Raw genomic sequence first — 23,790 nt, 5'->3', positions numbered from 1 at the left:
TTAAGCGAGGAGAGCTGAAAAAGTTTAGGAAGGTTCTTGTTGCTTCAGGAAAGGCTGGTTTGAGTAATAGATTCATGAGTTTGCAGGCTTATCAGAAGCCTGCACACTCCTCTGTGATTTATACCACTGTGAAGAAGGATTTAACAACCTTTTATTTATCACACTCACGCAGCGATCACAACCTGAACTCTATTAATACAACGCTTATCAAGTTTGATTTATCAGGACCGGGAACTTACAGATATTTGGGTGGCCCAACACAGAACCTTGCTGGGTGTCGTCGCGCTGTGTTGCCCCAGACTCTGAGTCAGTACCTTAACTGTAACATGATGACCTATTTCAAATGAATGAGGATGCTGTGTTCGGCATTTTTTTTTCTGAAAGCAGATACAAATATCAAGCTGATTGTTAGTCACACTGTGTGTGACTTTGACACACAGTTTGAGTGTCTTTAAGAAGTATTTTTATCTTGGTAGATTTTTATCACAGTGCAGTGATCATTCATGATACAGACAGCAGTGACTGGAAAAGAATAAATTAAAATCTACTTTTCTTTTTTTTATAGTTATAATTGGATAATGAGGGTCATTTAGACAGTCACTGATTTGGAGGTAAAACTGTTAATCCGAACTATCCAATACTTTCCAATATCCTAACATTTAGCAGCCAACCACAATGTACAACCTTTAATCTAAAGCACAAAAACACACAGCACTAACACAAAAGTATTGTTTATTTTAAGTCCTTTAATAACTTGCTTTTTTCAGATGATCAAAGTGTAAAATAATCAAAATCATTTAGATACTTCTTGTGTAAAATAAGGAAATACTAAACTGTTTAGTAGAGTAAACTGTTTGTGTTAAGGCCTCCGCTGCCTCTCTTCACTTTGTCATTCGTTTTATGTGCACACTCATCAACCTGTCTTATTATAATACATGTGTGTATCCACTCTCCTTGCCATAATTGATTTTCCTTCAGATGTTCTTGCTTCTTAATCTCCTGACAGAGAGCACCTGAGGCTGGATTGATGGTTGAGGCTTCATGTTGATATCTTAATTAAGCCACTTGTCTCAGCTCTTGTGTTCTGACACTGACGCTGTGATGTTATGAATGACATCTAAACAGCGTGCCAACCGGTCCCCGTGGAGCTCTCCAGTCTTGTTTCTTTTTCAAATTCAAATTCATTCACCTTTGTATTTCCTTTCCTTTCCGTCATATTGCTTTGAAGCATATGAACAGCGAGGTTGAGTGCTGTCAATCACACCTCCCAGTTGTCATTCTCTATCAGTAACACACATTTTCTGCTGACTTTTACATATCCTTCCTCCACTCTCACACACTGTCATATGCTTGTGAGGTGTCAGCAGTTATTTTCATTTCCTACTGATTGGTGTTTTAGACAAAGAAATATTTATATTCAAGGCTGAATTATGGGGCAGTCTTGTAGGACAGGAAGCTAATGGGATCACTTCGAGTTCAAGCAGTTGCTAAGCAAACACAACACGAGAAGAGATATAATCAGCGAAATGAGTAAAAAACCCTGTTTGTGTGGAGCACTGTAATTAATGTCTGAATGTACTTTATTGAATAGCACTTCAAACCGTCCTTAGTAATGTATCCTTTCACCATTTTCCTATTTACTGTCAAAAATTGTATACTTCTACAAAGAAGAAAGTTGTAGAAACAAATATGTAAATCTTCTGTACACAAAACCATTCAAGAGGCTGAATTAACAGACAGTGAGCCTGGAAAGCACCTCTTCAGGACATTCAGCTGTGGGTCATGTGACATGCAATAAGCCTTAACATCCACACCATTGCTGTATAATGACACATACAGGCAAAATGATCCAGTATAATCGGCCCTCAATATCTTGTAATCTCATATCCAACAGTTTAGATTCACAGATATCCCCATAAAGCTTCCGCAATAACATTAAGATGGTTATTTTTAGTTTTACACATTTTATTCTTTCATAATTCTTGTTTCATTTTGTCGAACCATTAGTGGTAATGGTTTTTACAAAGGGAGTTTTGAATATCTTATTTAGAAATATGATGTTGTATAAATCAGGATATGAATGACATATAAGCTGTAGCTTTCCAATGAATGAAGCCTTAGCTTGACGCTCGTAACAATTTCCCTCGTCGTAATCCACATCAAAAAAATCCACAGGACAACTCGGTAAATTCAACCGTTTACTTCGATTCAAGAAAAAATAAGCACAGAAAATAATGTCTTTTTACAAAGTTATAAAGTTATTCCAAAGATCGAGAGAGAGTGAGAGAGGTCAAAAAACTGTGTGGCTCCACTCTTGCATTTCCTGACTGAACCCAGATTAACCCCGAAAACTGCTCCCATGAGTGTATCAAAAAAAATAAATTAAAAGGCACAGTTACCAAGATGCCACAATCAAAGTACCCATTTTCAAATATTACAGAAGTAATATAAATGAGACATTATGCATGTAAATTATTCACACACCTTTGTAACATGAATAAGTAATTAACTTAACACATTACTGTCAATATGAACTGTAACAACTTAAACCTGTAAATATTGTAAATATTCCTTCTTATTCCTTCTAACTCAATGACACAGTTATTCATTACTGTCATTTTGAATATGAACTGAATTATTGAAGTCAAAACATCAACAAACTGCATTTAGGCTCCTACATTACCGGCCCCTAATTGTAATCAATGCCCTTGAAGACAATTACTCAAACTTTTAACTTAAATTAAAGGAGCCTACATGCTATGTTACTTTTACTGTAGTTAAAGAACAACAATATAAACAAATCTTATTCTTGTTCATCGCCCTGTCCAAACGGGTCCTTCAAAACAGTTCATCAATTATCCTCTGATTCTTGCAGAAGACATAGCTTTGTTATTGGACGACAAAGCTCATTGGTCTTGGTCTTGACTTTCACCTGACGAACCAGGCCTTTCTTGTCGGGAAAGGTTTCCACAATTCTTCCAAGTGGCCATGAATTTCTGGGTGTCGTCTACAATCAGCACCACGTCACCGACGCAGAAGTTTCTTCCAGGCGTGAACCATCGTTGACGTTCTTGAAGCTGCATGAGGTATTCCTTGCACCAGCGTTTCCAGAACACGTCCGCGAGGTACTGGACCTGTCTCCATCTACGATTAGCATACTGGTCGTCCTTGTTGAATACCCCTGGTGGTAATTCAGGTTTGATCTTGAGCAACACCAGGTGGTTGGGTGTTAAAGCCTCTAAATCATTGAGGTCTGAAGATGACTTTGTGATGGGCCTGCTGTTTATGACAGCCTCAGCTTCACACAGCAAGGTATGGAGACCTTCTTCATCCAAAAGTTGTTCCTTCACTGTGATGTTCAGAATCTTCCTCACTGAGCGGATCAGCCGCTCCCAGCTTCCTCCGTGGTGAGAACCTGTGGGAGGATTGAAGTGCCATTGGACGCCCTTCTGTTGCAACTGTTTTGCGATCTTTTTAGTGTTCCACTCTTGGATCGATTTCTTCAACTCACTGTCGGCAGACCGGAAGTTGGTGCCATTATCTGAGTACATCTCTTTGACTTGGCCTCTTCTGGCAAGGAATCTTGTAATTGCGTTGAGGCACGCGTCCGTGTCAAGTGAAGAGGCAACTTCTAGATGTACGGCTCGTATGGCGAGACACGTGAAGATGACGCCGTATCTCTTTACTTGCCCTCTTCCTCTTTTCACCAGGAACGGGCCGAAGTAGTCGACACCGACTCTTGTGAATGGGGGATCATCGGGCAGGACCCTGCATTTTGGTAGATCCGCCATGAGTTGTTTGCCAGCAGTTCCGTGTAATTTTTTACAGGTGATGAACTTGGACAAAAACCTTCTGATGGTTCCATTTGCTCCAGGGATCCAGAATCGTTGTCGCAGTTGAGCTAACATGTGATTCCTTCCGGCTTGAGCTGTTATCTCATGAGTATGTCTCAGCACCAGCCTTGTGATGTGCGAATCTTTTGGCAAGATGACTTGCTGTTTGGAATCATCCAGCATTGCTGCTCGGCTCAACCTTCCGCCGACTCTCATGACTCCGTCTTGAAGTACTGGATTCAGCTTATGAAGTGAGCTGCCTTTCTTTACCCTTTGATGCTCCTTCAGGGTTGCCAAGTCTTCTTTGAAACTTTTCTTTTGACAGTACTTCACAATTTCTTTTTCTGCTTCAGTCAAACCTTCACAGGTTAGGTGTGTTCCTTTAAAAGTTTTCTTAAACTGATTCACTCTGCTTTCTCCACTTAAAGTGTTTGGTTCTTTTCTCTTTGCTTTCAGTTCCTTGAGCAAGTCTTTCAGTTTCAGAAACCAGGCAACAGCACGTTTAAGCTTTGTCCAGGATGAGTAGTGAGTCATCCAATAGTCCATTGTATCTTTGGGCTCTTGAGCCTGAATGACATGTACTTGAGCTACTCTTTTGACCTCTGGGTCGTTGACGTCCAGCGTTCCAGGATCTGGATTCTTGGGCCACTGATCTTGTGAGCAAAGCAAGAAATTTGGTCCTGAAAGCCAGCTTTCACATTTCAGGAATGCTTCAACAGTCTGTCCTCTCGAGACATGATCAGCGGGATTCAGAGTGGTGTTGACGTATCTCCACTGCGAAGTCTGAGAATGCTCCAGGATTGCTGAGATTCTATTAACGACAAAAGTCTTGAACCTTGTGCTTTCACTGTTCAAGTACTTTAACACAGCCGTGCTATCTGTCCAAAAGATGGAGTCGTGAAGTTCCAGTTCGAGCTCTTTCTTCAGAAGCTTGTCCATTTTGATTGCAACTGTGGCTGCAGTCAGTTCAATTCTTGGTATGGTTGGGGACTTCAAGGGCGCGACCCTTGCCTTTGCCATCATCAGGGTGGATTGAGCTTCCCCAGCTGCAGTGCGCAGCAGTAGGTAGCTTGTTGTTCCGTAGGCGTCTTCACTCGCGTCAGCGAAGTGATGTAGCTGAGCGAAAACTGGTGCACCAAACTGCTTTGTCTTGACGCATCTGTCGACTCCAAAGTACTCAAGCAGTTGTAGACCTGAAATCCACTTTTTCCAGCTCTTAATGACGTTGTCCGGCAGCTCTTCATCCCAGCTGTACTTCTGCCGGCATAAATCTTGCAGGATTCGTTTTGCGGGCAGCACCACTGGAGCAAGAAAGCCCAACGGATCAAAGATGGAACTGACGAGGGAAAGCAGGCCTCTCCTAGTGTGTTCTTGAACTTGAACCGATCTGATTCGGCACACCACTGGATTCCTAATGCTCTCTCCATCGGCAAGTTATCTTCGTCCAAATCCAGATCTTGAAACCCTTGAGCCTTTTCCTCTTCAGGTATTGAGTTGAGCAACTTCCGGCTGTTGCTTGACCATTTTGTTAGTCGAAATCCACCTTTTGCCAACATGTTCCTCAGGTCGGCGCAAAGGGTGATTGCTGTGTCTTCATCAGTAGTTGACTTAAGACAGTCATCTACGTAGAAATTTTTCTTGACTGTTCTGGCAGCTTCCTGACAGAATTCTTCCTCAAAATCTGTTGCACATTTCTGAAGCGCAAAGGTTGCCACACTTGGCGATGATGTTGCGCATAAGCCAACCATTCTGTAAAAACTTTAATAACAGGGATGGTACTGCATGGTTTGTTGTTTTTAAGTTCTACTGAAGTGGACATTTGGACAGGAAATAAACTGTCCTTCAGCTATGTATTGTAAAATTGCGGGGGAAAAAATATGATTCCCCTTTAGTGTCTCGCCTTCAGAACATCAAATGGTGCCTTACATCCCCGAGGGGGAGCAAAACCAAACCGTCTTAAAGAATTGTAGTTCTTCTATGCATGTTAAATTTGCATTTGTCCATTAGGCGAGGAAAGTTTAGCAAATAAGTTGTATTGAATGAAAATTAATGTAGATAGGGTTCACACACGTTAGTGAACTGGGCCCAGTTTCCTCCATAAGTGATCTCATTTCCATTTCCAACATTATGGCTCATCCAACAGAAACAAATGCGTCGTCTTCTGCGCTCCATACCAACTGTTACTTTTAGATGAACAGCTCTGTGTCAGGGTTTGGGGAAATAGGACCCAAGTGCAGCAATAAAGGGAGGCAGGTATGGGTACGAACAAAAGGCGAGCTTTATTCCAAAAGCTGTTTTACAAAAATACGAAGTTTGGGAAAAATCCAGGACATGAAAAACACTTGACTTGAACACATGAAAGACGATAGGGAAATCCAAGACATGAAAAATGCTTGACTTGATACATGAAAGACGACAACCCAGGGCATGAAAAACGCTTGACTTGAACACACGAAAGACGCTAACGAACTGACAGAGAACACAAGGGAAAGCAGGACTAAATACAAAGACACTAATCACAACACAAGTCACAGCTGGGGAGGGGAGGCAGAAACAGAGGGCAACAGGTGACAACAATGAAACAATCAAGGAAGGAAGGAAAACCAAAAGACAGGAAGTAAAACTACACATGACACAACAGAGGGAAAACATTTCAAAATAAAACAGGAAACAGACAGAAAACAAGGATCATGACACTCTGACGTCTGGTCTAATGCCACAAGCTGTGTCATGAGTGGTCTTGAATCTAAAAGTAGAAACTATACAGTTCATTTGAATTTTAAAACAGCGTCTTCCCACCCACAGGCGAAATCGGCTGATGCTCTCGAGGCTGCTAATGTGAGGTGTTGGATGATATGGTGTCACCAAAGAGAGTCACATCGTTCTTACTGTGTAGCCAACTGTTCATATTTGTTCATGTAGTATTTAATTTTCCTAATCAACATCAGTAATGCATAGTGTAGGCCCGCAGACCAGGGCCACAAAAGCACACAACCGCACACTCCCATAATTTCCTCCAGGCCCCTTCAGTCATGCTTTGTAGATAAAAATGTAACCATGCATGCAACATAGAAATTACCAACCCGACACACAAATAAAAACACAAACCACACTTATCATGTATGGGTTTTTGTTCTGATGAAATTCAGCATTGTAATTCAATGCATACACACATACATGCTGAAGGGGACAGAGAGTGGAGAGCTGGGAATTGTGGGCATAATACGTAGCATATAGTTGCAGGTTTTTGACTCACTGTTTAAAAGTAATTTGGTATTTTGAGCGGTAAATCTGGTGCCATTATCAAAAAATATGAATGCAGTGCTAATATAAAAACCTTGACATGTGTAGCAACAGTAACTAGGGTGACAGTCAATAATGTGCCTCTGCATCAGTGTTTCAATCGAAATTATTTTCCAGCCAACTGTGCTGTTTACACCCATATGATCGGGAGTCCCGGTCCCTGCAGAGACACAGTCCATGTAACCCGAGTGTCAGAGCCTCTATGTTCAACCCAACCTTTCCTTCCATAATCCCTGTCTGCAGCTCGGTGCTCCTGTCCAAGCTCCATCCCACTCTTCATTATTAATGGAGCCCAGCTTGCCAGACAAACCTGCTGCTACACACAAATATTTACACTCAACAGGCTTAGTATGTGTCTGCACGCGTGAATGACCTGCCTCCAACACCTTAAGAAACAAGATTTAGTTTTGTGCCTGATTTATAAAATGTTACAATTCTAAAGAAGAATCCAAAACTCCCTTAGGAAATACCATTAATGTGTCAACAAAATGAAACAACGCAGAAAAAATAACCATCTTAATGTAATTGTGGAAGTTTTATGGGGATATCTGTTAATCTAAAACTGTTGGATATGAGATTAAAAGATGTCATGGGCAGGAATAAGTTCATTTTCGTGTGGTCTATCGCTAGGTGAGTGGTATTTTCCAGATTATCACGATTGTCTGAAACCCCTACTGAAACCGCAATAGTTTTATCTAAATTGTCACTTTCCTTCTTCTTTTTAAACCCGAAGTGCTCCCACACATCTGCTTTTAAGCGCGGAGGTGCTGGGTTAATGTCAGCCGCCATTCTCCTGAACCGCTTCGCACTCACCGCGAGAAGAAGACACACTAGATCTGTGTATCTAGAAATGCTCTACAGCGACACTAGCGGCTGGCTGACGTAATGGGCAGCGAGCAGAGTGCCAGGCGGAACACGGGGGATTTGAATGGGACTTAATGTATCGATACTTGCGGCTGAAATATCGATACTTTCTCGGGAAACAAAATATCGATATATATCGCAGGATCGATTAAATTGCACAGCCCTAGCAGCAGTGTGGGATGCAGTCGAGAGCACTCTTCACATTGAACTTTCTCTTTGCAGCTGCTACTCATGTGACCGTGTTTCAAATATGCAAAACACAAACCTTTGCGTCTCAAGAAGTCAATCTTCTCTTTGTGTGGCTTGCCCTTGAGTTTTCTGCAGACTGTGAGGCTGTGTTGCTCTCCTTTGCAATAAACACAAGGCTTGCTGTTTGCGTCCACTGTGACAGGTTGTGTTTTTAAAGTTGCTTGCTTGTCGTTTTCCATCTTGACTTTGTTTTCGATTCCGGTGGGAACAACGGCTGTTGTGAATACCTTCTTGGGTTTGAATGTCTCGGCATATTGTGGTTTTGGTCGGACTGGGTCTTTCATGCCTGTGGTGGTTTCTTTTATGTTTCCATAGAGTGGGTGTAACATATATCTAACCTGCTTGTTGACAAAGTTGACGAAATCCTTGAGCTTCGCTCTTTTCTTTGTTTTTTCTTGTAGGTCGCAGGCAGACTTTCTCCAGGTTTCTTTGAGTCTGTATGCAAGCTTGTTAGCCAATGCCTTTATGTTTGAGCATCCAGTGAGGAATAATGCGAAGGACTGTAGTGCGGTGCCATCTTCTGGCTTAATTGTCTGCCAATCCAAAGCCTCCTTTATGTAAGCTTCTGCTATCTTGTAGTCGTCGCCGAAAAACTCCTTCAGCATTTGTTTTGCTTTAGCATAACCTGTTGAGGGTTCCTAGTGGATGCAGCTCTTAACTAAGTTGTGCGGTTGTCCACTTGTGTACTGCAGCAAAAATTGTAGGCAATCACGATTGTCACCAGTGCGGCCTTCAACTCCATGTTCAATAGATCTGATAAAGGATTTATATTCAAGCGGGTCACCCTTGAATATTGGAATAGTGAGATCGGGAAGTAATGAAGCGTTGTGATTCTTCACCAGATACTCTGTCACATTGACTTGCTGAGAGATGGCCTTGCATAGACTATCAAGCCCAGGTCCACTATTGAGTTCCATGTCTTTTGCAGTTGAGGCTCTTTGAGGCATTGCTGGCTGAAGAATGGGTTTAACGTCGGGATTAGTTATGACGTGCTGTGATGGTAGTTGAAAAGTAGTTTTTACCTCTGTTTCGCCAACCTGTTCATCAATGTCAATGATGCTCGTGCCTGCTTGTGTGTATTCATATTTTTGCAAAAACTTCCATTTTTGCATCTGACTCAGCAAGAGCAGTCTGCATTTCATGCATTTCTTTTCTAGCCTTTATGGCGGCTTCTATTCTTTTGTGCTCTGCTTCTCTGTATCCCTTTTCTGCTTGCCAATCTGCTTCTTCCTTTTCTATGGCCAACTTCTCCCTTAAAGCAGCAGCCTTTGCATTTAAAGATGCACACTCCATTTCTGCCTTTATTCTGACTGAGGAAGAAGCTGACAACTCGCTTCCAAATAGTGATCCGCGTCTACTTGTACGTTTAGTAGTCGATTTTGATGATGTAGACCTGCTATCTGTGTGTGTTACTTGTTCCATCACACTCTTCAGCCTGCACTGAGCGTTTCATGACCTCTTTCATCCATTCCTCACATTTCCAGAAGAAATCATCCATTGATTTATCTTTAGGATCAAACCAATTCTTTTGATTATCAGCATATTCGTCCTCATCCATGAATTGTTGCAAACCAGAATTTAGGTTGGACAACTCTTGATGCAAACTACTAAAGTCTACACGCAATTTATTTTTTACAGTGTCGACATTTGCATCATCTTCCATTAATTGTTCAATTTGCTTTATCATGCTAGTTAGCTGGGACAGCTTGCATTTGCATGCTTGGATTTGTCTAGCCTTGCGTTCTTCTACAGCCTTCTCAGTCATTTTTACTGTTTGTTTTCCACTGTCTTGTTCATCCATAACAAGCTGAATTTTCCACACTTACTTGGTAAAAATGTCGAAGCACTGCAGAGTGAGCGTTACGCTTGAAATCCGTTCCACTTCGTCATTCAGCCGAACAACGGGCACGGCACGCGCATGCACTTCACTGCCGTCCTCGTAGAGTAGCCTCAATTAGCGATCCGCGGCAGAGCAAAGGCAGATCAAATTTACGGCTTGTTGAATTATCTTCTCAATACCACCGTGAAGTCAGTGCAAAGTTCCTTCTTTCGTTATCCGTTTCGAGTCAAGCCGTTCCAAATTCCAGTAGCATTAATCCATGCAGAGCTAGTTTTTTGACTAATGTAGCTTTCCAATGAATGAAGCCTTAGTTTGACGCTCGTAACAATTTCCCTCGTCGTAATCCACATCAAAAAATCCACAGGACAACTCGGTAAATTCAATCGTTTACTTCGATTCAAGAAAAAATGAGCACAGAAAATAATGTCTTTTTACAAAGTTATAAAGTTATTCCAAAGATCGAGAGAGAGTGAGAGAGGTCCAAAAACTGTGTGGCTCCACTCTTGCATTTCCTGACTGAACCCAGATTAACCCCAAAAACTCCTCCCATGAGTGTATCAAAAAAAATAAATTAAAAGGCACAGTTACCAAGATGCCACAATCAAAGTACCCATTTCCAAATATTACAGAAGTAATATAAATGAGACATTATGCATGTAAATTATTCACACACCTTTGTAACATGAATAAGTAATTAACTTAACACATTACTGTAAATATGAACTGTAACAACTAAAACCTGTAAATATTGTAAATATTCCTTCTTATTCCTTCTAACTCAATGACACAGTTATTCATTACTGTCATTTTGAATATGAACTGAATTATTGAAGTCAAAACATCAACAAACTGCATTTAGGCTCCTACATAAGCCAACCATTCTGTAAAAACTTTAATAACAGGGATGGTACTGCATGGTTTGTTGTTTTTAAGTTCTACTGAAGTGGACATTTGGACAGGAAATAAACTGTCCTTCAGCTATGTATTGTAAAATTGCGGGGGAAAAAATATGATTCCCCTTTAGTGTCTCGCCTTCAGAACATCAAATGGTGCCTTACATCCCCGAGGGGGAGCAAAACCAAACCGTCTTAAAGAATTGTAGTTCTTCTATGCATGTTAAATTTGCATTTGTCCATTAGGCGAGGAAAGTTTAGCAAATAAGTTGTATTGAATGAAAATTAATGTAGATAGGGTTCACACACGTTAGTGAACTGGGCCCAGTTTCCTCCATAAGTGATCTCATTTCCATTTCCAACATTATGGCTCATCCAACAGAAACAAATGCGTCGTCTTCTGCGCTCCATACCAACTGTTACTTTTAGATGAACAGCTCTGTGTCAGGGTTTGGGGAAATAGGACCCAAGTGCAGCAATAAAGGGAGGCAGGTATGGGTACGAACAAAAGGCGAGCTTTATTCCAAAAGCTGTTTTACAAAAATACGAAGTTTGGGAAAAATCCAGGACATGAAAAACACTTGACTTGAACACATGAAAGACGATAGGGAAATCCAAGACATGAAAAATGCTTGACTTGATACATGAAAGACGACAACCCAGGGCATGAAAAACGCTTGACTTGAACACACGAAAGACGCTAACGAACTGACAGAGAACACAAGGGAAAGCAGGACTAAATACAAAGACACTAATCACAACACAAGTCACAGCTGGGGAGGGGAGGCAGAAACAGAGGGCAACAGGTGACAACAATGAAACAATCAAGGAAGGAAGGAAAACCAAAAGACAGGAAGTAAAACTACACATGACACAACAGAGGGAAAACATTTCAAAATAAAACAGGAAACAGACAGAAAACAAGGATCATGACACTCTGACGTCTGGTCTAATGCCACAAGCTGTGTCATGAGTGGTCTTGAATCTAAAAGTAGAAACTATACAGTTCATTTGAATTTTAAAACAGCGTCTTCCCACCCACAGGCGAAATCGGCTGATGCTCTCGAGGCTGCTAATGTGAGGTGTTGGATGATATGGTGTCACCAAAGAGAGTCACATCGTTCTTACTGTGTAGCCAACTGTTCATATTTGTTCATGTAGTATTTAATTTTCCTAATCAACATCAGTAATGCATAGTGTAGGCCCGCAGACCAGGGCCACAAAAGCACACAACCGCACACTCCCATAATTTCCTCCAGGCCCCTTCAGTCATGCTTTGTAGATAAAAATGTAACCATGCATGCAACATAGAAATTACCAACCCGACACACAAATAAAAACACAAACCACACTTATCATGTATGGGTTTTTGTTCTGATGAAATTCAGCATTGTAATTCAATGCATACACACATACATGCTGAAGGGGACAGAGAGTGGAGAGCTGGGAATTGTGGGCATAATACGTAGCATATAGTTGCAGGTTTTTGACTCACTGTTTAAAAGTAATTTGGTATTTTGAGCGGTAAATCTGGTGCCATTATCAAAAAATATGAATGCAGTGCTAATATAAAAACCTTGACATGTGTAGCAACAGTAACTAGGGTGACAGTCAATAATGTGCCTCTGCATCAGTGTTTCAATCGAAATTATTTTCCAGCCAACTGTGCTGTTTACACCCATATGATCGGGGAGTCCCGGTCCCTGCAGAGACACAGTCCATGTAACCCGAGTGTCAGAGCCTCTATGTTCAACCCAACCTTTCCTTCCATAATCCCTGTCTGCAGCTCGGTGCTCCTGTCCAAGCTCCATCCCACTCTTCATTATTAATGGAGCCCAGCTTGCCAGACAAACCTGCTGCTACACACAAATATTTACACTCAACAGGCTTAGTATGTGTCTGCACGCGTGAATGACCTGCCTCCAACACCTTAAGAAACAAGATTTAGTTTTGTGCCTGATTTATAAAATGTTACAATTCTAAAGAAGAATCCAAAACTCCCTTAGGAAATACCATTAATGTGTCAACAAAATGAAACAACGCAGAAAAAATAACCATCTTAATGTAATTGTGGAAGTTTTATGGGGATATCTGTTAATCTAAAACTGTTGGATATGAGATTAAAAGATGTCATGGGCAGGATATACAGGATCATTTTGCCTGTGTGTGTCATTATACAGCAATAGTGTGGATGTTGAGGCTTATTGCATGCCGCATTACGCACAGCTGAATGTCCTGTAAAGCCACTCACTATCTGTTAATTCAGCCTCTTAAATGGTTTTGTGACAGAACATTTACATATTTGTTTCTACAATTTCTTTCGTCTTTGTAGAACTATACAATTCCCTTTGCAAGATGTCACCTTAACCTTTAAGACCCTTTGTTAGCACTTGACAGTACATAGGAAAATGGTGAACGAATCCAACACTGAACATGGTTCGAAGTACTATTCAACAAAAATACATTCAGACTTTAATTATACAGTAATGCGTATAATTGGGCTTTTCACTCATTTTGCTGATTCTTCTCCTACTGTTTCATTGACCACTGCTTGGACTCCAGGGGATCACATTAGCCCCTTGTCCTACAAGATTGCCCCCCATTCAGCCTTGAATAACGCAATGCAATGTCATGTTTTAGACGTGGGTAATGATTTAGTATTAAGGAGCAGAATCATTGACTGTAAACGACACTGAAGGGGATGCTCCAGTTTGTGTTTAACGTACAAAACAAGATGATAATGAAATAATGACGGCTCCATTACCAAAGATTGCATCAATGTTTTGATAGCAACTGCGCAAGGAAGAGTTGAATAAAAGTAAACTCTGATTTTCCTCTAATTGCAGTGAATGGGAGTTAATTTTCACGGGACAAAAGTTAAATAAGACTCTATCTTTACAACGTGTTGGCTTTTTTTTTCACGGCCGACATTTAGACAGGATGAGCACAGGTGTGACTAATAATGCTAATTGCGGCTGCAGTCCACCAGTTGTATCACACTATTAATGTGATCAGCAACACCTGTGCTTCTCTTTTTATGACAATAAAAAAATGACTGCTGTGATAAAAGGTACACTCCTCAGCAAACTCCCAGCACAGCTCAACCCAATTTAGCTCTGATCAGCCAGGATAATTAAAAACGCCTGTGTTGGTGCGCAGGGACTTTAACTTAGTTAAGATTTGATTTCGTCCAACCCTGGGAAGTCCTGAAACTAACGCCACCACACCGAGCAGGATTCTACCTGCCTCCAAATCTGAGAAGTCGACTGATTATTTTCCACTGGAATCTTTCACGCATGCATTTCATTAAAGCTCTTAACTGAAAAAGCCTATTGAAGCTGAAGATGTACATTTGAAGGAATTAAAGGACCACTTCATGGACGTGAATGAATGAATAAAAATCACTTGCACTTAAACTGATTTTACACTCAATTCATCCAGTCCCCCCGTCCAGCCCATAAAGCAGCTGAACATATTGACCTCTGACCCTGACAAATGTCCTTTATTAACCATTTTTGGGGAGTTCATGAAAGACAAAAATGAAGGCACGTGCTCAGTCTTCAGTCCGTCAGTAATTTTACATTTAATATGTTTTGCACAGAAAAATTGTTTGCAGGAGACCCATTTAGCCTTTAAATGAGTGGCTGTTTGGAATTTAACAGGACCGTCAGTTGAGTTTTTGATGTTTTAAGACTTTGAGCATTCTCTGACGACAACATTATAAATTAAATTATCTTTAATACAATTTAAAGGGAGTGAGGCCTCAGCCAAATACTCTGAGTTGAGTTACGAGCCAGACCCTTCAGCGCACACACACACACACACACACACACACACACACACACACACACACACACACACACACACACACACACACACACACACACACACACACACACACACACACACACACACACACACTTATCTCTTTGTGTCTATTTCACTCACAAAGCGAGAAAGATAGAGCTTGTTTAGAGGCATCTGGCACATATGGGTCTATTTAGCTTATTTAATTATGTTTCTTCACTAAATCTGAAATATTATCATCGGAAAGAGAAGAATGGATCCCACATTCTCTCTCTCTGCTTTACTTTGCTCACTTTTCATACTCAAACAGATTCCCTGTTACAAATAATGCCCATTAGGCAGGAATGAGAGAATTGAGTTCCCGTTCATCTTTTTAATGTGAAACTTCAGTGTGTCTTCTTGTTGTTCCCTCTTTGTATAACAGTTTGTTCCCTGGTGAAAATATTTGTTGTATGTAACATTTTAAATAAATGATTTACATTTGAGAATATTGACTTATTATGCGTCTTTTTAAATGTAAATGACAGGAGCTTGTCATGGGAAAAATTTTTTTAAAATCTAATCTTTACAAATCCAGACTATATTAATGGCATTGGTCTAAGTGTTGGTAAGGACGTCAAAATTGATGATAGATGTGTGTATTTGGAGCACGTAGACATTAAAATGATTGCCAATAATCATGATTAAGTATTAAAGGTCTCTGCGCTCTTATGACTGTTGAAATCAGAAAGCAGTATTTGTATTCATCAGCACATTCAGTTGGAAATCTGAGCGCATGATTAATCACAATGATGGCCCTCATAATGAACTATAGGTGTGGTCTTTATAGAAACTGTTGTCAAAATGTTGAAGTGGAAGGAAAACAATGGCATGAACACTCAAATACTGTTAAAAGTACTTCATAACTTAAAATGGAAAGAGTTGTGAGATTAAATAACACTTTATTTGACAGGATCAGCACAGAATACCATTTGTAAACATCTGAATTTCTGGACAAAAAACATCCTTGTATCTTTCAATTTGCACTTTTGTATCTGTACCTCCCTGCTAATAAAGATGCCCATCTCGGATAATAACATGAATTGAAAAGTTGTATTCAATCAGGAGATGTTGGGTGTGAGGCAATCTCATTCACTGCTGTCATGGTAACTTAGGCGTACTCACTAGATTTCAAGGCTAATTTCAATAGAAATTTCTTTCACATTTCCTTGAGTTGTAATGCATTGTGCTCAAGTCTTCCTGGTGAAAAAAGTCATACTTGTGAATGTAGGAGGGATATGGAGCTCTAAAGGAAAGTGTCCCACTGCTTTACCCTTGAAACTATTCTGTATGACTTCATGGCTTCTGAAGAATACCATGGGCCTTTTACTAGCTCTTGTGCTTTTGAAGTGAAATTGAATTTTCTTCAGTGTAGATAATGATCATAATGAGAGCATCAGGTAGTGTGTTTGATGTGTGGGTTGATTGCATTTTACAGTTTGCATTTTGTGTAATTAATGACTGATGTGCTTCGATTTTCAACCAATTTCCAACTTACTGTTTTACAAATCTCATCTTTTCATCTCAGATTTCAAAATTCATAGAACTAGCACAACATTTAAAGAGTTATATCCCTGGCAGGCATTCCTATAAAAAGGAATAATGAAAAGCTATTTTGTGGGAACTTTCTATACAGATACACTTTTCTAAGAGTTAGCTCTTCGGACACTCTTCTGTTTGCCCACCACCCACCCTCTTGCGTGTGTTTTCATGAAGGCTACTGGGATCACAATGTTGATGCCATGATTGTCCTTCAAACAGCAAACATGCAGGTATGTATGCAGGTGCTGAACACATGCACACTTAACAGAGTTGTTAACAGGAACAGTGGCACAGGACTGTCAGCTTCTTGCTGCTAGCTTGTTATGTTTTTCTATTAGCTTTAGTGCATTATGAAGCCCATGAGAATAGCTGCTGATTTACATTTATTTTAGTATATCAGGTTGCCAGAGACCGGTTTGTCTCCCCTCATGTTGGTGTTTGTCACAGGTTTGACGGTGTGTGTCGGGATGTGTTTAGCAGACGCACATGACAGTCAGGTTTGGTTTTGGTTTGGATATGACACACACCAACACACTTGCTTGTGACATTTCTCTCAACTGGAAACTGGGCTTAGGAGACACGATGGATCAGCCCTGGTTCATCTGTCCTTTGAATGTGTACATGTCAACTACCAGTGTTGTGCATAGTGACACACTGCTGAAATGGGATTCCTTTTTTTTTTCTTTTCTCATTTATAGGTGACATTTTGTCAGTTAATGCTGGCAGTTAATGCTGTGTTACTAGTTTGGTCGAAGGGTTCATCAGTTTTTGTGTTTTCGGTATAGGCTGATAGGGTGTGGGTTTGCTTGGTTTACCGGATGCAGGTATGGAGAGTTGTTTAGCTGGATTTAAGTGATGTTTTCCTGTGTATGTGATGGCTTCTATGGCTCAACGTCCCTTAGTCTCTAATGTTTGACCGGAGTTGGACCAGAATAGCTGTGTTCAGTAACTTGGGCTACGCTAGCTGTTTATACAGTAGGCTACCATCAAACTGTTGCTTGTTTACTAATTTTGCATTGTTTTTTACTCTTGTTCTTTCCTACTGACAGTTACTGACTGATATCACTCCTATGTCTATACGGCAGCAGAGACAGCTAGCCAACATCTGTACAAACTCTAAATACATTATGCTAAGCTAAGCTAACCGATAAATGGCCTAATTTAAGAAGCACTTTATAAGGTTTTTTGCTCATTCATGGATAAAAGCACACACTGATGGCAGGGAGCTTTGTGAGCCATACTAGGAAAAAAATGATGTTCTTTCCAGTTTTTATTTAATCAATATTAGGTGAAAAGATATTGGTGAACGTTTTCTTAGAAAAAAGTATTAATATTACAAGTCATATTCTTACTCAGGGGGCAACTGTTTGAGTTAAGAAAAATAATAGGAACATATTTTTAAATAATAGCTATGGAGCTGCCAATGTTAACAGTGGTTTATGTGCATTTGACAAAAATGATTGATATATATTTTGAAAATTATAAAACATTAAAGAAACTTTTAAGAGTAAAATTTATGAACTGAATTTAAGTTTAGTGTTGCACCCTGAGGGGGGCTTGTTATCATGCCCCTCTGACCCTGTGATCAGCAGACCACCAGCTCTGCCTCCTGAGCCGCAGCTGCCCCACGTGAGAGTGGCAGCAGTTTTCCTAACTCTCTGCACAAACATACTTTATTTCCAAAAATGTAAAAACTTTTCCTATATCTTATTGATATTTGCCTTCTTGGTAGTGGTACAGTTTGGTATAAATTGAGGCAAAACGTAAAAAAATAATTCACCTTATATTTTCGCATTTCTCACGTCGACAGCTGAATAAACCCACAGCAGGTAATGTGGGGTAGTTTACTGCATCTTTTACTTATTAACTTGTTTATGAGTGTGTTGGCATGGGAATGTGCTGTCATTTGTTTCCATAGGAGTGAGGGTGTAAGTGGGAGCAATGCGAGCCTGAAGGACAATATATAGTGAACAGTGGTATAAGTAAAACATTTTTATGGAGGAGTCTGGGGAGCAAATGGCTGAGGATTTAGGGTCTGGCTCTTGGCATTCTCCACGGGACACTGAGAATGGTATGTACTGGGCAAGCCTTCCTCTTCCCATGTGCTCTGTCTTCCTCTCCCCTTCTTTCGCACACCCATCACATTCACACACAACTTTTACGACGCTCATGTGGGTTCATCCACAATCGCTACTGGACACTTCAGATGCAATGTTTGCTATTATGAAATTTTAACAGTGCATGACTTTGCTAATGTGTCAGCTCGAAGCGGCCCTGACCATCTGCCAGAGGATCGGCAGCATTCGAAAGTCTCTCTATCCCAGATGTCTCTAAGTGGAAGGAGTATGATTTTAGTGTGATATCAGTGTTGGGAGCCAAACTATTCCCACTATTTTAATATGAGAACCATGAAGCCGCTGTGTTTTTCTAGTTTCTACATGCACTCCTCTAAATAAACATATACTATGGGATGTGACAGGCTGATATAGTACCAAACAGTGCAGGTAATTGAGTTCTTTAGCATTGGGCTAATGTGTTTATTAGAACTATTAGAACGACTTTTGAACAGCTATTGTTTAAATTGAAGTGCTTATAGAAGACATGGGACTGGTGTTTGTCTCTGTCAAACCCATCTGCTATCTCTGTGTCCCACTAAACTGATCTCCCATATGAGGCAGGAAACAAGATGGTCAGACAATTCTCCCCTGAGGAAGGCAACAATAAAATTAGAAGAAGAAAAAGACAATTTCTGAAAAGACAGATTGCTTTTGAACGGTTTCAAAGTTATAAAGAACAAGAGTTGGGGAAGGATAAGGAGAATCAAGAACACGACAAACAAGACAAGGCAAAAAAAAGATGAACAGAAAGAAAAAATAGATGGCACAGCTCTGTTTGTGAAGCGTGACATGTGCTGAAGGTGCAGATACAGGGTCACCTCCATCAGCTATACCTCAGTTAATCATAACACAACGCTTTCCACGCTTGCATGCACAGTCACACAAATACACACTTACAAAATAAGGTATCTTAGAAAAGAAAGCAATTGAGTGAACATGAAACACAATTTGATGAATAATAGACCAAACGAAAGGTTATTTACACAAATTACCACAAGTGGCAAGTGATGAATCATGTCCTATTTTGTCACCTTGGTGAAGTCAACCTTTGAAATTGTAATTATGTCCTAATAACATGTAGTTAAAAGCTTCGGACAGGGTAGATTAAGTGAACAAAGAGAGGAAAAATCATGATATTGGAGCTCCTGAGCAGTTGGCTGTCAGCTCACAGCGACAGAAACAACATAATTAGAGCTCTGTTTAACTCCGTTACAGCCACTGCACTCCTGTCTGTTGCCGCCTACATACCCTCCATACTGCCTAATTACAGAGGGTTATTGATTTAAAAAACATAATTGGGGGGCGCTCATTTAGTAGAAAGTAGCATGGACAGTATAACCTTAATGATAACCTTAATAGTAATGGGGAGAGGTCTGTTTTCCAGATTGATTTCATTATCGGTCATTGGATCGTTCGAGGTCCTTGATGTGTGATAAGTAGTTGTATTAGATTTAACAATGATTTGCTGTCACACATTTCCACCCCACTTCCTTCTGATTCTCCTTCCTGCTCCGTTTGTGTGTTTTTCCCCAGGACAAACATACATATTGTGCACTTGGATGGAAATGTGTGAGAGGAGAGGCTCTGACTTACTTTTGACACATGGATATGGACTGAGAAAGAAAGAAAAAGAAGTACACTGTGGTCTTATGATGATGATGATGATGATGACCCATATGAATAAAAGGGATTGACAAACTGACATTTGTCATGCACTCTGCAATGAAATTAATCAGATCAAAAGAAAAGTGCAGTATTGTTGTCAGGAATGTTTAATTAAACTGCAGATGGAGGAGAGCAGAAGGACACAGCGGCCTCATCTGCTGATGATTTGCATTATGAGCTAATAGTGCCAACTCCTTTTCCCTAGAGAAATGTATGTGTGGGTTTGACAAATAAACAATGTAAACTAAGTGTGTTTAAGCAAATGTCACTTTTTCAATAACCATACACTCAAACACACACATTGAAAGGGATGCAGAGTGAGTGCCAGTCCTTTCGATCACAATATTGTGGAATTTTCCAAAGCAATAAATCATTGTCATACAAATCAGTGAGCAGTGGTGTGCAGATATATATTGCTTGCTTGCTTAAATGTACACCTATCTCTGGCTTTTTCTTCCTCCTTGATAACACAGACAAACAAACATATGATTACAGGGACGTCATGTAAAAACAGAGCGGTTATTCAGAAGAGGGATGCGAGTATTGGCTCAGTAATGGCTCAAAGTTCAAGGAAAGGTTTCTCTGACTGAAGGAAAATAAATGTAATTCATTGTTCAAACCAAAGCCTAAAAAGCATCCAAAGATCCAGCATTACTGTTGGATAAAAAACAACTCCAATAGGAGGGTGCCCATGTCGTCACTGTAGACCAAGATCACTGGTGCTATGCCAGAGTTCAGCTTTAATGGTGCGAATATACAAGAATATGTTAGAATGGGAAAGAGTTGTTGTTGTTGTGGGATTGACTAAATGAATAAATTGAGGCACAAATTCAGAACATTTTTTTCATAAACTCTCAAAGGCTTAAAAAAATAGAAGCAATTCACAGAAACGACCGGACTACCGAGAACTAAACGTGGATTTGCGGTTGCTGTTTATCTTTAGGTCTGTTGGATTTTTGGGTGAAATCTTTCCACACTTTATTGACAGCCACAAATGTAATAGTTATCCTCTTTTCTTGTACTCAGTGTACATGTCATGCATTAGTCATGTCAAGCTAGCTCACAGTTTCACAGCTCACTCAGGTGTTGGGTTAAAAAATAAGAAGTATGTGTTAAATCCTTTCCACATATCAAAAGTCACGTCAAGTAAAATGTTATGTCAATCATGTGTGTGAGATACTGACAGGGAGATTGAAATGCTTCTACATATGACCAGAATATCCATTGATGTCTTTGTTACTAACAATGCCCAAACAAATTCTGCCTTTGACTTCCAGGCTTAAGTACTTCTTCCGGCTTCCATTTGTGTTTTATACCGGTACAAAAAACAGTTCCAATAACCGTTTTTTTTTTTGGGCAATCTCTTTTGAGTCTGACTGCCTTTAATTCAAACAGTTTGTTTAACTCACAGTTGGGCAATTTGCCATTCAAACAACAGCCATGTTGCAGGATGCTTTTTTATCCCCTTTTGCCACTCAATCCGTCTGGAAAGTGGCATCAGTGCATACTCTCTATGTAAAGATTTCTTATCTTTTTACTTACACCGCCTTTTTCATTCTCTACAAACCCCTCTGAAAGAAAGGAACCCAAAAATGCCCCCCAATCAAAAGGCAACACGGGTTTTTCTTCCCTCCTGGAGGAGGGTCAACAGTTGGAGATACAAAGACTGAATCTAACAACACGGATAGATTCATCCAAAAGTAGCAGCAGTCCTCTGCAACACGGGATTAAATTGCAGGTTTTAGCAACCCGAGGTGCTACCCTCACAGGCTGCAAAAGGCATTAGGACATCTTCATTCCACAGCATGCTGGAGTGAGTGATTGTGTGTGCATGTGTGTCTGTAATGTAAAACCTGCCTGAGAGGTCGATAAGGCTATCAGTTTTAGACGATCCTGTGATTATGCACTGTCCTCTTCTCGGTAATGTGGTTAACACAAAGCAGACATACAGGCGCTGCTAGCAGCACACACACACACACACACACACACACACACACACACACACACACACACACACACACACACACACACACACACACACACACACACACACACACACACACACGCCCAGCTACCATGAAAATCAAGTAAATATCTGCATGTGACTCTTCATATCAGAGAGGTTATGAGATGAACCGAAATATCCGAAATATGCATTGGGACAGAAAATGACCAGACTTAAAATTGATTGTTTTGTATTCACAAGCCTGCATCCTTTATATTTTAACAGAGAATAAATGTTCCTGTAACAATGACAGTTTTCCTTGAGAACATCTAATTTAAGGCTACTTAATAAATATTTATAACAACATAAACAAGAAAGGCACTCAGAGAGGAGACCTCCAGCAGCCCCATTCCTTAGTTCACAATACGAACAAAAGTGATATGTAATGTGTATATTTGTCCGTTGTTTGGATCCACTCAAAGTGTAAGAGGTTTCTCTTCACTATCCAAGTTTAATGAAAATCGGCTGAGCAGTTCTTCTGTATCATTGCTAAACAGACAAACAAATAAAAAGTCAAACAAGCCAAACTACTAAATACTACCTCTTTGATAAAGTAATAATATTTCACAGCTTTCTCTCAGTGACCAGGAAACTAGAAACAAAATCTTCTACAGATTCTTGTAAGAGCAGCACTATGCCCAGACTTTATTATTCTAATGAACACCATGAAGGATACTACTGCCCATATTATCAAAGAATAAAACATCAGTCAGTCTCCCAATACTCTCTGACATCTCCAGCCCTTCTGCAGCTTTCAGCACCAAGTCCATTTCCTTCTGCTTTATTTATTTCTTTAGTGTCACCCCTCAACATGCAAAGTAATTCAGTCAAACAGAAGAACATAATGGATGAATACATTGCCGGCTCTAGTGAGTATTTACATTAGCCGTACATTCTGTGAGCGATTGACTCTAACTAAACAGTGTATGTTTTAATCATAATGAATGTCACCTAGTCAAACAATATGGCTCATTGATGGGTTTTGTTGTTGTACAACAATAGAGGTTCATTTAATGGCGCAATATGGTTTATCAGGCGTTAGAGGACAGACACTACTCATTAGTAAAGCAGGTTTTAGTCATTTTATGGGATTTTTTTACAATGAGAATAAAAAAGGACAGAACAGCTGTTGTTGTGTGCCCTGTTAAATTAATTATAACCTGAGTCAAAGCTGCCCTAAATATGACTCTATCTCATAATCTATGTTCATATTTATATCAGTGACAGATAAAATCCTCAGCATATTTCATTTGAAATATATTTCACCATGAACATTTTTCATCCTGGTACAGTTTAATCTCATAAATTGTGTACCAAACATATAGACAACATTATACGCCCACAGGAGCACGTAAAGATTCTGTCTGCCTTCAGTCAATAAGAGCTTCATGTGTTGGTAAAGAAGTAGGTTTTTACTGTAACACCACAAGATACAAGGTTTGTTACAGAAATGGAAAAACAGCCACAGCTCTGGCTCGTTGTTCTGTTTCCAAATAAAGGTGCTTATCTGCTGTGCTAACACAACAGGCTATCGATGTTTGGCTTAGATCTCAGTCAGGTACAGCAGTTGGATGGACTGGACACACACACACACACACACACACACAGACACACACACAAAATCACACAAACA

General features: G+C 40.1%; 1 protein-coding gene across 1 annotated transcript in view; it reads left to right on the top strand.

Moving 5' to 3' along the window:
• gcgrb (glucagon receptor b) overlaps positions 1 to 23,790 on the top strand; it is a 64,433-nt gene that overhangs the window by 14,152 nt on the left and 26,491 nt on the right. The gene's annotated exons all lie outside the window — the stretch shown is intronic.

Source organism: Eleginops maclovinus, chromosome 5 (assembly GCF_036324505.1).
Source record: "Eleginops maclovinus isolate JMC-PN-2008 ecotype Puerto Natales chromosome 5, JC_Emac_rtc_rv5, whole genome shotgun sequence".
Classification (NCBI taxonomy): Eukaryota; Metazoa; Chordata; class Actinopteri; order Perciformes; family Eleginopidae; genus Eleginops; species Eleginops maclovinus.
The sequence above is the reverse complement of the archived record's forward strand: the minus strand, read 5'-3'. Positions and strand labels throughout refer to the sequence as shown.